Below are 12372 nucleotides of genomic sequence, written 5' to 3'. Positions count from 1 at the left end.
TTGAGGATCTTTTTTTTTCCCATTTTTTTCCTGAAAAAACAAAAAACTATTTAAAACTTTACAAACATTTCTGTCCAGCATTTTCCCTATTCCCCAGAAGAAAAAAACTCAGCATGGTTTTGTTTTGGGTAAAAAAACCCAGTAAGGGAAAATTTCCCATTTTTATCATTTATGGGGAAACCAATGGAAACAAAAGCAGATGATTTCCACTTTTTATAATTTTAGTTTTAAACACAGGGGCCAAGATCAACCCCCCAAGACTCGTAATAAAAGACTTTATGAAGTTTTACTTTACACCCTGACAGATCTTATCACAAGGGGAAATTAATCTTATATTAAAATTAAGACATTAAAGAATTAATATCAAGACATGCTCAATGACTTTTGTGGTCACTATTAATCATTTATCAAGATAAAATAATGAATATTTAACAGGCTAACATACCCATTTGATGTCAAATCAGAATAGACAATTCTGATGTATGCAGAGAGTACATCTTTACTTGTGCAGCTCTTTGAAGTACAATCTTTTTTTTCTTCTGGAAAAAAAAGTACTTTTAGTACATTCATTTAACATCGATCTTAAGGTGCATTTCCATTTTCATCAGAAGGAAAAACTACAGCACGGTTGTGTTTCGGGTAAAAAACCTCAGCAGAGGGAACCTTTACCATTTTCATCATTTATTCTACATAAAATAATGGGTAACATTCAAGAGAATTTACTTACCGATGAATTCAGTAAATGCTTGTAGAACCCCCTAATTTTGATGAATCTGCAATACAAAAATCTAGTGTTACTACACACCTATCTCATTAATCATAGATTATGATTAGGTTTTAGTATCACTTTTTTTTTTGTGTGTGTGTGTTTTGTGTGTGTGTGTGTGTGTGTGTGTGTGTGTGTGTGTGTGTGTGTGTGTGTGTGTGTGTGTGTGTGTGTGTGTGTGGCTAAGCACTTGCAGAGACATTTAACACACACACACACACAAACAAGTCAATTAGTAACCTTTGTGACCTCACCTCATTTCACCTTTCCTTAAATTGGCTGGATATTTTTTCTAATGCTATGCATATCGGTGGTGGTGCCATGCCCATAGGTTTTGAGTTAATATAAATGAACTAGTTTTCCATTCCTCCCTTTTCATTTCTCTAAAGACAATACAAGCTGTTAAATTCGTTAATACAAAAATAAGGAAAGATATTCACCACATAATTACAGTGGTTACCCTCTAAAAACTTTAAAAATCAATTTCTCCTCAATCTGCCAACCAACCAAGGTTACAAATGGGCAACTGACAAATTTTTTTACTTGATTCATATGTTCAACCACCCACAATTCTACTGGTCATGATACCAACAAACGATCTACTAACCATAACTGTGCCCAGTGCATCTACATATAAAATCAAATGGGAGAATTACAGCAAGGTTCTACCAAGTAATGGTTAATGGTTAAAAGCAAGAGAAATGTGCTAGACATCTAAGGTCATGTAGCACTATAGTTAATGTTAGGGAAGGGTGGTTGAGTTAGTGATTAGTTGTCTAAGCTGGGCAAAGGAATTGGTGAGTGAAAGGGTTAGGGTTGGGTGTGGTAAGGAGTTAGATTAGATGAAGGATATGTATGCGTTTGAGGAAAGAGAATAGGTTGTTGAAGCAGAAAGTGTGGGATTCTTTAAGGATGTCTGATAGGTTGGGAGGTCGGTGAAGGGAGGATAGGTGGGGGAAAGCCGAGGTATGGGTTGTTTCAAAACGTGGGCACGACAATAGGATGTGTGGGATTGAAAGGGGAACATTACATAAGTAACATAAGGGTGGATCAGATTGTGACATCAGATAGGAGTGTGTTAGACGGGTGTGGCCAATGCGTAATCGGGCGAGAGCGGTCTCCCAACGTCTGTTGCGATGAAATGGAGCTGACCAGGAGATTGATCGTTTTACAGAATGTAATTTATTAGTGCGGAAGCTTGACCAAAAAGATTGCCATCAATTATACAAGAAGGTCTTAAAGTGTGGGTAATAATCCGTGGTTGGGATACGTGAGAAGCGTGGTTGGTATGATGTGGACATAGAAGAGTGGCGTGCTAGTGTATCTGCCTGTTCATTGCCAGGGATTCCAACATGGCTGGGCACCTAGCAAAATTTGATTGTTTTATGGCGTGTGGACAGGTAGAACAACCAGTTCTGGATCTTATAAACAAGGGGGTTGGTGGTGTGTATTGACTTTATGAGAGTTAATGAGTTGCAGGAGTCAGTAAAAATTGTAAAAGAGGAAGGAGAGTGAGTATGTGTGTTTTAGAGCAAAAAGGAGTGCATACAGTTCTGTAGTAAGGACACTGGATTCAGGAGGAAGGGAGTATTTGAAAGTACGAGTTAGGAAGATTACTGCAAAACCAGCACCGGAGGTGGATTTGGAGCCATCAGTATATACATGAATACTAAAGGAATGAGTGGAGACATGGTCAAGGAAATGTGTGAGAAGGACAGTAGGAGGGATATTTGATTTTGGTGGGTCGGGGAAAACAGAAGAGCAAATATGGGGGTGAGGTATAAGCCATGGAGGGACGGAATGGACAGAGAACGGGAGAGGTTGGAGATGGGGGAAAGGGGAATGGGAGAGGAGGGTATCCATGCGAGTGGAGAAAGGAGTAGGTAATTGTGGAGATGAAGCGAAGGTAAGAAGTAGGGGTTGTGGGATAGTTAGTTTAGTGAGGGAAAATTGGTGGAATCGAACATAGCATCGGAGAGAGAGAAGGGCACGACGTCGAGAGAGAGATGGTATGCCTGATTCAGTGTACAGGCTCTCAACTGGGGAGGAGCGAAAGGCGCCTAGTGCTAAGCAAAGACCACAGTGATGGATTGTATCAAGATGGGCAAGGAGAGAAGTTGACGCAGAGTAGATATGGCATCCATAATCAAGAGTGGAGAGGATCAAAGTAACATGAAGATGAAGGAGAGTTTTGCGATCTGAGCTTTTAAGATTCGAAGACGGCGGAGAGCTTTTTCTTTAATGTGTAGAATATGGTCTCGCCAGGACAGTTTGGAGTCAAAAATGACACCTAGGAATTTGCCAGAGAAAAGGCATTGGAGTGGAGTGCCATATAAGAAGAGTGGGGGTAAGGGACCTACACGTGAGCGAGAGAAAAGAATGGAGAAAGATTTAGAGGTAGAAAAGCGGAAGCCATGGTTTGTGGCCCAGGAAGATACTGATGAGATTGCAGATTGAAGAAATTGGTAGAGATTTGGTATGGATGTGTCAGAGGCATAGATGGTTAAATCATCAACATATAGTGATGACCGGGCTCCTGGTGGTAAAACTGAGACAATATCATTAACAGCAAGGAATAAAGTGGTACTGAGCACACTGCCTTGTGGGACACCTTCGATTTGGGGAAATAATGATGATGTGGCAGAGGCAATTTTGACCTGGAAAGTGCGTTGGGAGAGGAAGGACTTTATGAAGACACCCATGTTTCCACGTATGCCTAGAGGACAATTGTTGGAGAATATGCTACCGCCATGTCTTATCATATGCTTTTTCTAGATCAAAAAAAAAAGCTAGTATGGATTCATGGCGTGCAAATGCAGAAGTAATATGTCTCAAAATGAGCAAGGGGGTCAGCTGTGCTTCTGGCACGGCAAAAACCGAATTGGGAAGAAGAGAGAAGATTGTGAGATTCAAGATACCACATTAAGCAGAAGTTCACCATTCGCTCTAATAGTTTGCACAAGCAGCTAGTTAGTGCGATGGGGCGATAGTCTTGAGGAAGGGTACCCGATTTATTGGGTTTCAGGAAGGGAAGGATAAGAGCTCGCCAATTAGAAGGGAAATTTCCTGATGTCCTAATGTGGTTGTAAATTTTTACTAGGAAGGATAAGGAGGAAGATGGGAGTTGCCGGAGCATACGGTAGTGAATACCGTCAGGGCCTTCATGAGTGTTACGGCACGATTGTAGGGCAGTAATGAGTTCAGAGGAAGAAAATGGGGCATTATAGGACTCATCAGAGGATGGGGTGAAGGTAATGGGGGTACGTTCTCTGGTGGTCTTAATAGAAGAGAAGTGTGGAGAAAGGTGAGAATCACTACTGACCTGGTTGAAATAATCACCCAGTTCATTAGCAACTTGGAGAGGATCAGAAATGAGGTTATTTTGAATATGGAGGACAGGGGCAGGATGGGGGGATGTTTGCCTGATAGTTATGGAATTCGGCGCCAAACATTGAGATAGATGTAGAGGATGTAATTGATGAAACATAATTTCGCCAGCTATTTGTTTTACTATTCCGGATTGTACGACGGAGATAGGCAGATGCTCTTTTAAAGGAGATAAGGGCTGATAGTTTATTTGGAGTACCTCTCTTGTAGCGGTAACTGTTCCAGGCTGCACGTTTTAAGCGAAGTGCTTTAGTGCAATCAGAATTCCACCATGGAACACATTTGGAGGTATATGGTCTTGAGGTTCGAGGGATAGCTGTATGTGCAGCTCTTAAGACTGTATTTGTGAAAACTATCATTCTTGAAATGGAGGTGAGGGAGGATGCAGGGTATGAATGCAGAGAGTGAAGTGAAAGTATGCCAGTCGGCTCTATCAAAGCACCAGCGTGGGAGTTAGGGAGTGGTACGTATGAAGTAGGAGAAAGGAGAACTGGAAAGTGGTCACTATAGGGGAAAGTGGTCTAAGACTGACCAGTGGAAATCTAATGAAGAGAAGGGAGCATAGAGAGAGGTCAATGCATGAAAAAGATTGCGTGCGTGTATCAAAGTGCGTGGGGCGATCTGAATTTAGAATAGTAAGGTCAGCTGTGGAGAGGAAGCGCTCTAGAGATCGGCCTCGGGAGTTTGTGATAGAATCACCCCATAGAGTGTGGCGGCAGTTAAAGTCACCAACTATGAGGAAAGGTGGTGAAGTTGGGAAATTAGATTTTCAAAAGCAACAAAGTCAATGGGGTGGGACGGGGAGAAGTAAGACTGAAATCACAGTGATCCAACGATGAAGGAAGATACGATAACTGTGCAAGGGACATTGGTTTGAAAGGGAGTGTGGACATAAGGTGTTTTCTGATTGATAAGTATGGATGAGGACAAAGGGAATGTGGGGAAGAGACAAAATGATAATTGGGGATTGGTATTGGAGGATGTGTAAGAAAGGTCTCTTGAAGGCATACAATAGATGGATTATAAGAGGAAAGGATATGACGAAGGTCAGGTCTGTGGGAGCGGAAACCGAGAATATTCCAATGAAGGATAGTTATACTTTACTGATATAGATTGTAGTACGTTGTTGGAGATTTTGAGGGGAAGCAGCTAGAGGGTGGGAAAAGGACTGAGAGGTCTGAGATGGGAGAGGTGTGGGAGTTGGTGTTCTACTAGGAGGGGTATTAGGAGATGGAGGGTCTGAGGAAGGGGATACTTTTGACATAAGGGATTCACGTGTGTATCAAGGAGGGAGTGGAAGGGATAGAGGGGATTGTGGGAGGGTTAATGTGGGTGGGGTTGGGGACGGGGGGGATGGGCTGTGTTGGGAGGGGGTAGGAGGATTGGGTGTAGGGGGGATATCTTTAGGAGGAGGATGGATACAGCAGTTACTTGGAGTGTGGAAGGAGCAGGAGTTGTAAGATTTGGAGGTTGAGTGTCAGTTTTCATGAGGTAATCTTGAATATTTTCAATGGTTTCTTCTGAGTTGGTTGGGGAGTTTTGGGGGATAAAGGATTTCTTGTGAGGGGGGGAAGAGAGGATGGTGTCTCAAGCATAGGAGCAAAGGAAGGTGGAGGTGATGTGTGGTAGGGGAAGAGGGGGTGGAACGTTTGTTCTGTCTGTTACGGGTAGTGCGAGGAGGGAGAGGGGAAGGTGTTGGGGTTGTAGTGGTGATTGAAATATCTGTAGTAGAGATTGGAGTGTCTGGATTTAGGATGGCAAAAGAGTTTGACTGGGGAAGGTTGGAGGTAGAAGAGGGGGATGTAGGGGGGGTGGGTTTAGGAGAAATGGTAGAATGAGCAGTATTACTGGAGTAAGGAATAAGAGAGAAACCACGTCGACGTGCTTCCTGTCTGGCTTCACGTAGTGTGAGTCCAAGTTTGAATCTGAGAGTTGCTACCTCACTCTCAAATTTGTAGGTGGGACAGTCCCTATAAAATACATTATAGGGGCCACCACAGTTGGCACATGTGCGTGATTGTGCAGGGCAGTTAGATCGGGTATGGCCAGGTTGGGCACATAGTGGGCATGTGGCTGTGGAACAGCAATGTTTGGCTGGGTGTCCTAGACGCCAACAATTTTGGCACTGACGTGGAGGAGGTTGGTTTGGACAAACAGGGAGGGATTCTCCTCCTATGTAGACGTTAAGGGGAAGGTCATGTCTACGGAAGGTAATTTTGGCTATGTTAGTGGGTTTCTTTCGATGACCTCTGGGGGGAATGGAGTAGCATTGTACTGATGTTGCATCATAGTCTGTGAGACAGGCAAGTAGGTCTTCTCCACAATCTGACCAATCTGTCATAGATTGGGCAATTTGCTGGGGAGATTGAAACTGTTCCGGTGCAAGTATTGAGGGTTGGATGGGGTTCTGTAAGGATGGGGTTACCATATAGGTCTGATAATTTTGTTAATGCTATAGCTTGGTTTTCGGATGTTACTGTGACAAGACGGGAGCGGTTGGGTCGGCTACGGAAAGAGACTTTACCTACTTGTTTTTGGAGACATTGTTGGAAGAGAAGGGTGTTGTCAGAGTAGGGAGCTGTGGGAGGGATCACGAAAAATTGGTCCCATTTGGCTGCACTGAAGAGGGTATTCAATATTATTGTAGTGATAGGGGTAGTAGAAGGGTGGGGGCGTGGCGATGGAGTAGTGTTGAGGGAGGTAGTGTTATGGGGAGGTGGGCAATAAGGCTGTAAGGTATTAATAAGGGAGGATGGGGTGGTTGATGTTGGAGGTTGTGGGGGTAGAGGTGTTGAAGTTGAGCATGCTGGGAGAGTGGAAATGTTCCTTAAGGGTTGATTGTTGGCTACTGTACTAGTAGGCATTGATGAGGGGGTAGTTATTGCAGTGTTCAGAGCCGTGGTCAAAGGAGAGCCTGGGGTCAGGGAATCGGGTGGGTTTACATCGTTGGGGCTATTTGATAAAGGGGCAAGCCTCATTGACCCTAATAGTGCAGATAGGTTTTCATTACTGGCCATGGTAAGCCTGTATTATGTTGGGGATAAAAACAGTCCACCCCTCAGGGTCCCCTTGAGGGGTAAGGGCTAGGTAACTAAATCAGGGGAATACCGTGCCCATGGCTCCCTCAGGCCGTTCAAGACTGGCACAAAGTCAGCCTTTCATCCTTTCAGCACGGCTCTCACACCTTAGGAGGTGGATAGCTAGAAGGGTTTGGTGAAGGGACAGAAACGAAAGGTGGGAAGGAAAATAAAGACCATGCAAAATTAGTTGAGTCGAGGGCTGAGTCCCAAGGTTGGGGAGTTCCCTATCATTGGGTCCCAGTCTCCGCCTCCTAAGCCCCCCCACGACAACAACGGGCAAGGGATTGGGGGGGAGGTTCTACCAAGTAAAGATCCTGGAATGGGAAAATTTTAGATTTAACTTTTACAAACAAGGAAAAAAGGATCCTTATACTTACTGATTACTTGTACATGCAGTCTCCAGAACATTATGAACCTGGAACAAAAGATTTTCATTGAATCTCAAGACATCCCCACTCAATGCAAAGTAAATTTGACACTCATCAGCTCTCAATTGACATCAAGATTCAGTAGTTTGAGCCTTATTATCATCACATTTGGCCATCTTTTGCTTCCTTACTGGATATCATTAACTTCACTTACATGAAACCAAATGAAGCAACAGTACAATCTGCTAATACTTTTCTTGAATAAATTATTCTAATGTCAAAAGGCTATTTCAAATTAGGGCAAAATTGAGAAATGTTCAGGCATTACATGGTTAATGATTTCCTCATTATCAAATCAAGATCAGTGATGATGCATATGCTGGTATGAAAAAAAAAAAAATTACATAATGTCAGTTCTGTCTTTTCCCCCCTTTTATTTTGAAAATAGAAATGCTATTCAGTGCCTTTACTAAACATCCATCTCGATATATTTCCACATTCTTCAGAAGAAAAACGTGTGGGTAAGCAACCTAAGTAGAGAACCTTTTCTATTTTCATCAATCAGTTCATCACTATGTACCCACTATGTTACCCCATTATTCCCGGTTGTCTGAAATCCCTAAGAGCAATTAAGCTCTGGTGATATCTGGCAGTGGCCAGACAGTGGGCGCGGGAGTCCGCTGCGTTAAGCCGAACACCCTGCTCCGCACACACTGGCATGTTGTCACACGTACAAGCTGAACCTGCCAACCATGCGGTTTGCTATGACGTCTATCACGTCACCCAGCAGTAACGGGTTAATGTATAACTTTTTCCACTTGCTGATAAGTCAAGCATATGCATGTAGATTGTAATCTACTATGAATTTGTAATACAGAATTTTTCTATTCATTACACAGCAAATCTGTAGCTGACAATGGAAATCTACAAACATATATTGAACCTAGTTCAATATATGAACTGTTTACAATCTGGTAAAAATTGCAAAATACCTTTTTTTTATCTTTACCACCCATTCCAAGTCAAATGGTTTGGAATAAAGTAAGATATGCAACTAGTAATCACATTTTAGCTACTGTTTTTTTTAATCCTTTTTCAGTCTGTAGTGTCTGGACCTAGAATGGCAAAAGAATTTGATTGGGAGAAATCTAACCAAGCTTTGCCGTATACAATCAGCCAGGAAGATGGAAACCGTTCCAGTACGTATTAGAAGAGGAGCGAGACTGGGCAGGGTAAGAGGGATTTGCCAGCGAGGTCAGTCAGGCTAGATAATGCACAAGTTTGGGACTCGGACATAACTGACAAGGCATGAGCATTCTGAACAGCTGCAAATGGGAATTTTGTCTACTGGTTTTTAGACACTGTTTGGAAAAGGAAGGTATTGTCAGAGTAACGGGAAGTAGGGGGAATTACTAGAGAATCAATCCCACTTGGTTGGGCTAAAAAGTTTACTTAAAAGATTTGTAGAAGTGGAAGAAGTAGAAGGATGAGAGCAGGAGGAAGAGAGGGTTGAGGAGTGAGGTGTTAATGTGGGAAGAACAGTAAGGATGAAGATTAGTCATATGGCAAAGGGGTCAGACAATGAAGATAACCGAGTAAACTGAGTAAAAGAAGATAGAGTGGATCATGTTGGGAGAGAAGCGGTGTATTCTGAAGGTTGAGTAAAGGTGTGTTTACACGATCGAACTATGTTCGACGGACAAAATCATTACCAACTAGGAGTGGAAAGCAAAAAGGCTCGCTGATGACATCAGAAGCGAGCACCAAGTGGTGTACCGAACACTGTCCGTGTTCGCAGCATCGAAACGACACACACGGACTTAAGTGGCTGAGTTACCAACGGACATCACCTTCGAACATTGTCCACCGGTCTATGCCCTGTGAGCAGATTCGAAACGTTGGTAAACACCCTCATCTGGTACCACTACTTTTTGCCAGATCCGCTTCCATCGTTTCACCGCTTATGACGTCATCCTGCTTCTCCTGCAATCTGGTAACGATTTTGTCCGTCGAACATAGTTCGATCGTGTAAACGCACCTTAATGACCTGGGTGGATGGCTGGGACTGGACAAGAAATGACAAAGCTTTAAGGAGGGGGTAGTAGCAGCAGCAGCAGCAGCAGTGGTCGGAGCAATGTTTGAAGGAGGGCATGGTTCAGGAAATCAGAGAAGTCAAATTTAGATAGATTATCTAGTGTTCTAAATTGCAAACTTTCTCAATTGTTTTCTTGATTATGATTCAAGTTAAAAAGGTGTATTCAGAATCATTACAATTTCTACATTACATTTACTATTATCAGGAACATTGCAATAACATTCATATACTAAGAATTCAAAGTCAGATTGGCCTAATACTAGACACGAGAATAAAAGTACTGGTTAATCCACTGGCACCAGGTACCTGTACTGTCTACTATTGCTTTATGAATTTTGTTTGAACATAGCTGGCTCCATAAGTGCTCAGCCACCAAGTCCGTAAACCCTATATGACTTTTTTTTTTTTTTTGAGGGGGGAAGGGGGAATAATTTAAATGGTTAATAGTTAAAATGTAAAATCAATAGGGTAAGACAGGGATTTGCAAGAAAGGGGTTTAAGAGTGATTACAATAGTTTCAGATATGTCAGGACAGAATCCAGAGAAGGGGGTGGGGGTAATTGACTACATCAACCAGAGACATTATATAGTATTCATAAAGTGATGTAAAACCACATGAAAATACCGATATGTACCTTGGTTAAAAAAAAAAAAAAAAAAAAATTACAAACAAAACCTAGTTTCAACTTCATGATACCACACACTGCGTATTTTATTCAGACTATAGAGCGAATAATGATAAACTATGGAGTCTATACAACAACAGTTGGGCCTGTGCCGGAACTCTCGCGTCGGCAAAGGGTTAAAATATTTTAACATGCCTACCATTTATAGTGGGGAACTAGCCTCAGGGTAGGAACATGCAAACTGCAATATTGTGCCTTTACCAAGAGCAAGTTGAGCAGGAAGTTGCCTGTACACGGAGGACTCCCTGGCCAAAAGGCTAGATGGTTGCCAGAAGTCACCAGAATGAGCGACTCTGCAATTTCTGGTACCAACAAATGTAGGGTTAACCTAACAAATGGGGGTCAACAGAAATATTACTTATAGGAAATGGGCTTTCTTGCTTTTATTTGTTATGCAATACAGAAGAGTTGTTTTTGGGGTAAAAATCATTTTTACTTCAACTCGACACTTCTGGTACCTTAATAAATGTTACGGACCAAATTTCAAGTTATTTGGATCAAAAACAAAAAAAAAAATAAAGGGGACAGATTTACTGATCAAAGTTAAGGAAAATAGAAAAAAAATCACATTTTATTCACTACAAACCCACTTTTATTTTATTTTTATCATTTAATAGTTTATCAAAGCCTGAAATCTAACTTTTTGTTATGCAATAACTTACTTAACCCCTTATTCCTGGCTCAATTACAACAGAAATCCCTGGAGTAATTAAACTCTGATGATATCTAGCAATGGCTAGACAGTGGGCGCGGGAGTCCGCTGCTTGAAGCCAAGCATCCCGCTCCACACACACTGGTGTATTGCTGTACGTAAAGCTGAACTTGCCGACCATGCGGTTTGCTATGACGCCACATCACGTGACCCAGCAGTGAGGGGTTAAATAAAAAATGTATCTAGGGGAATTTCCATATGCCCCTCCCTCTTTCTAATGCAACTAGTACCTTTAGAATCAGTCATGATTGAAAATCCTTTAGAAAAATATAATTTTGTGATAAATGCCTGAAAGGAAGGGCAAGTGTGCCCCCTTGCTCTCCTGCAATTACTCTATTCTCTGCAGGGTCAAGTGGTTTCTTTTAATCATTGGTAGTATTGTCAACATCAGTATTTCAGCTCAAAGACATGGATATAATGAGGCATTGAGTTTGAGCCTCTTGTGGGCTACTTTCCCTGCATGCAGCTGTAGCTGTAGCTGTAGCTTCTCTTGAGCCAACACTTAATATGGATGCCACCAGATGCAGCTACAGAGCAGAAGAGAGACAGGAGGGAGAGGGAAAAAGGAGAGAAGCAAGCAAGCACGGTGAATGTCACAGTACTACAATTCTAAAGAATTTAACCAAAAATATGACATCGTGCATGAGAGGTGCATGAATGCATTTTTCCAGGACAGTCTTTTTGTGCAATTTCCACACAAGTGGATGTTAATATGGACTAGTGACATCAATGCGTAATGGTTAATGGTTAAAAGCAAGATAAATGTGCTAGACATCTAAGGTCATGTAGCACTATAGTTAATGTTAGGGAAGGGTGGTTGAGTTAGTGATTAGTTGTCTAAGCTGGGCAAAGGAATTGGTGAGTAAAAGGGTTAGGGTTGGGTGTGGTAAGGAGTTAGATTAGATGAAGGATATGTATGCATTTGAGGAAAGAGAATAGGTTGTTGAAGCAGAAAGTGTGGGATTCTGTGAGGATGTCTGATAGGTTGGGAGGTCGGTGAAGGGAGGATAGGTGGGGAAAGCAAAGGTAAGTATGGACGAGACATATAGGGAATACAATAGATGGGTTATAAGAGGAAAGGATATGACAAAGGTCAGGTCTGTGGGAGCGGAAACCTCGAATATTCCAATGAAGGATAGTTATACTTTAGTGATATAGATTGTAGTACGTTTTGAAGATTTTGAGGGGGAAGCAGCTGGAGGGTGGGATAAAGACCGAGAGGTCTGAGAATGGAGAGGTGTGGGAGTTGGTGTTCTACTAGGAGGGGTATTAGGAGAC

At 42.2% G+C, this 12372-nt stretch overlaps 1 long non-coding RNA gene across 1 annotated transcript; it reads right to left on the bottom strand.

The window, feature by feature from the left end:
* Positions 1 to 444: 444 nt before the first annotated feature.
* Positions 445 to 8450, bottom strand: LOC119579301. Its single transcript, XR_005229271.1, has 3 exons — positions 7611 to 8450; positions 728 to 773; positions 445 to 539 (listed from the first exon to the last, which is right to left on the bottom strand). It is a non-coding gene; the product is annotated as an uncharacterized LOC119579301 (long non-coding RNA).
* Positions 8451 to 12372: the final 3922 nt, after the last annotated feature.

The sequence above is a fragment of the Penaeus monodon genome, chromosome 12 (assembly GCF_015228065.2).
Source record: "Penaeus monodon isolate SGIC_2016 chromosome 12, NSTDA_Pmon_1, whole genome shotgun sequence".
NCBI classification, from domain to species: domain Eukaryota; kingdom Metazoa; phylum Arthropoda; class Malacostraca; order Decapoda; family Penaeidae; genus Penaeus; species Penaeus monodon.
The sequence above is the reverse complement of the archived record's forward strand: the minus strand, read 5'-3'. Positions and strand labels throughout refer to the sequence as shown.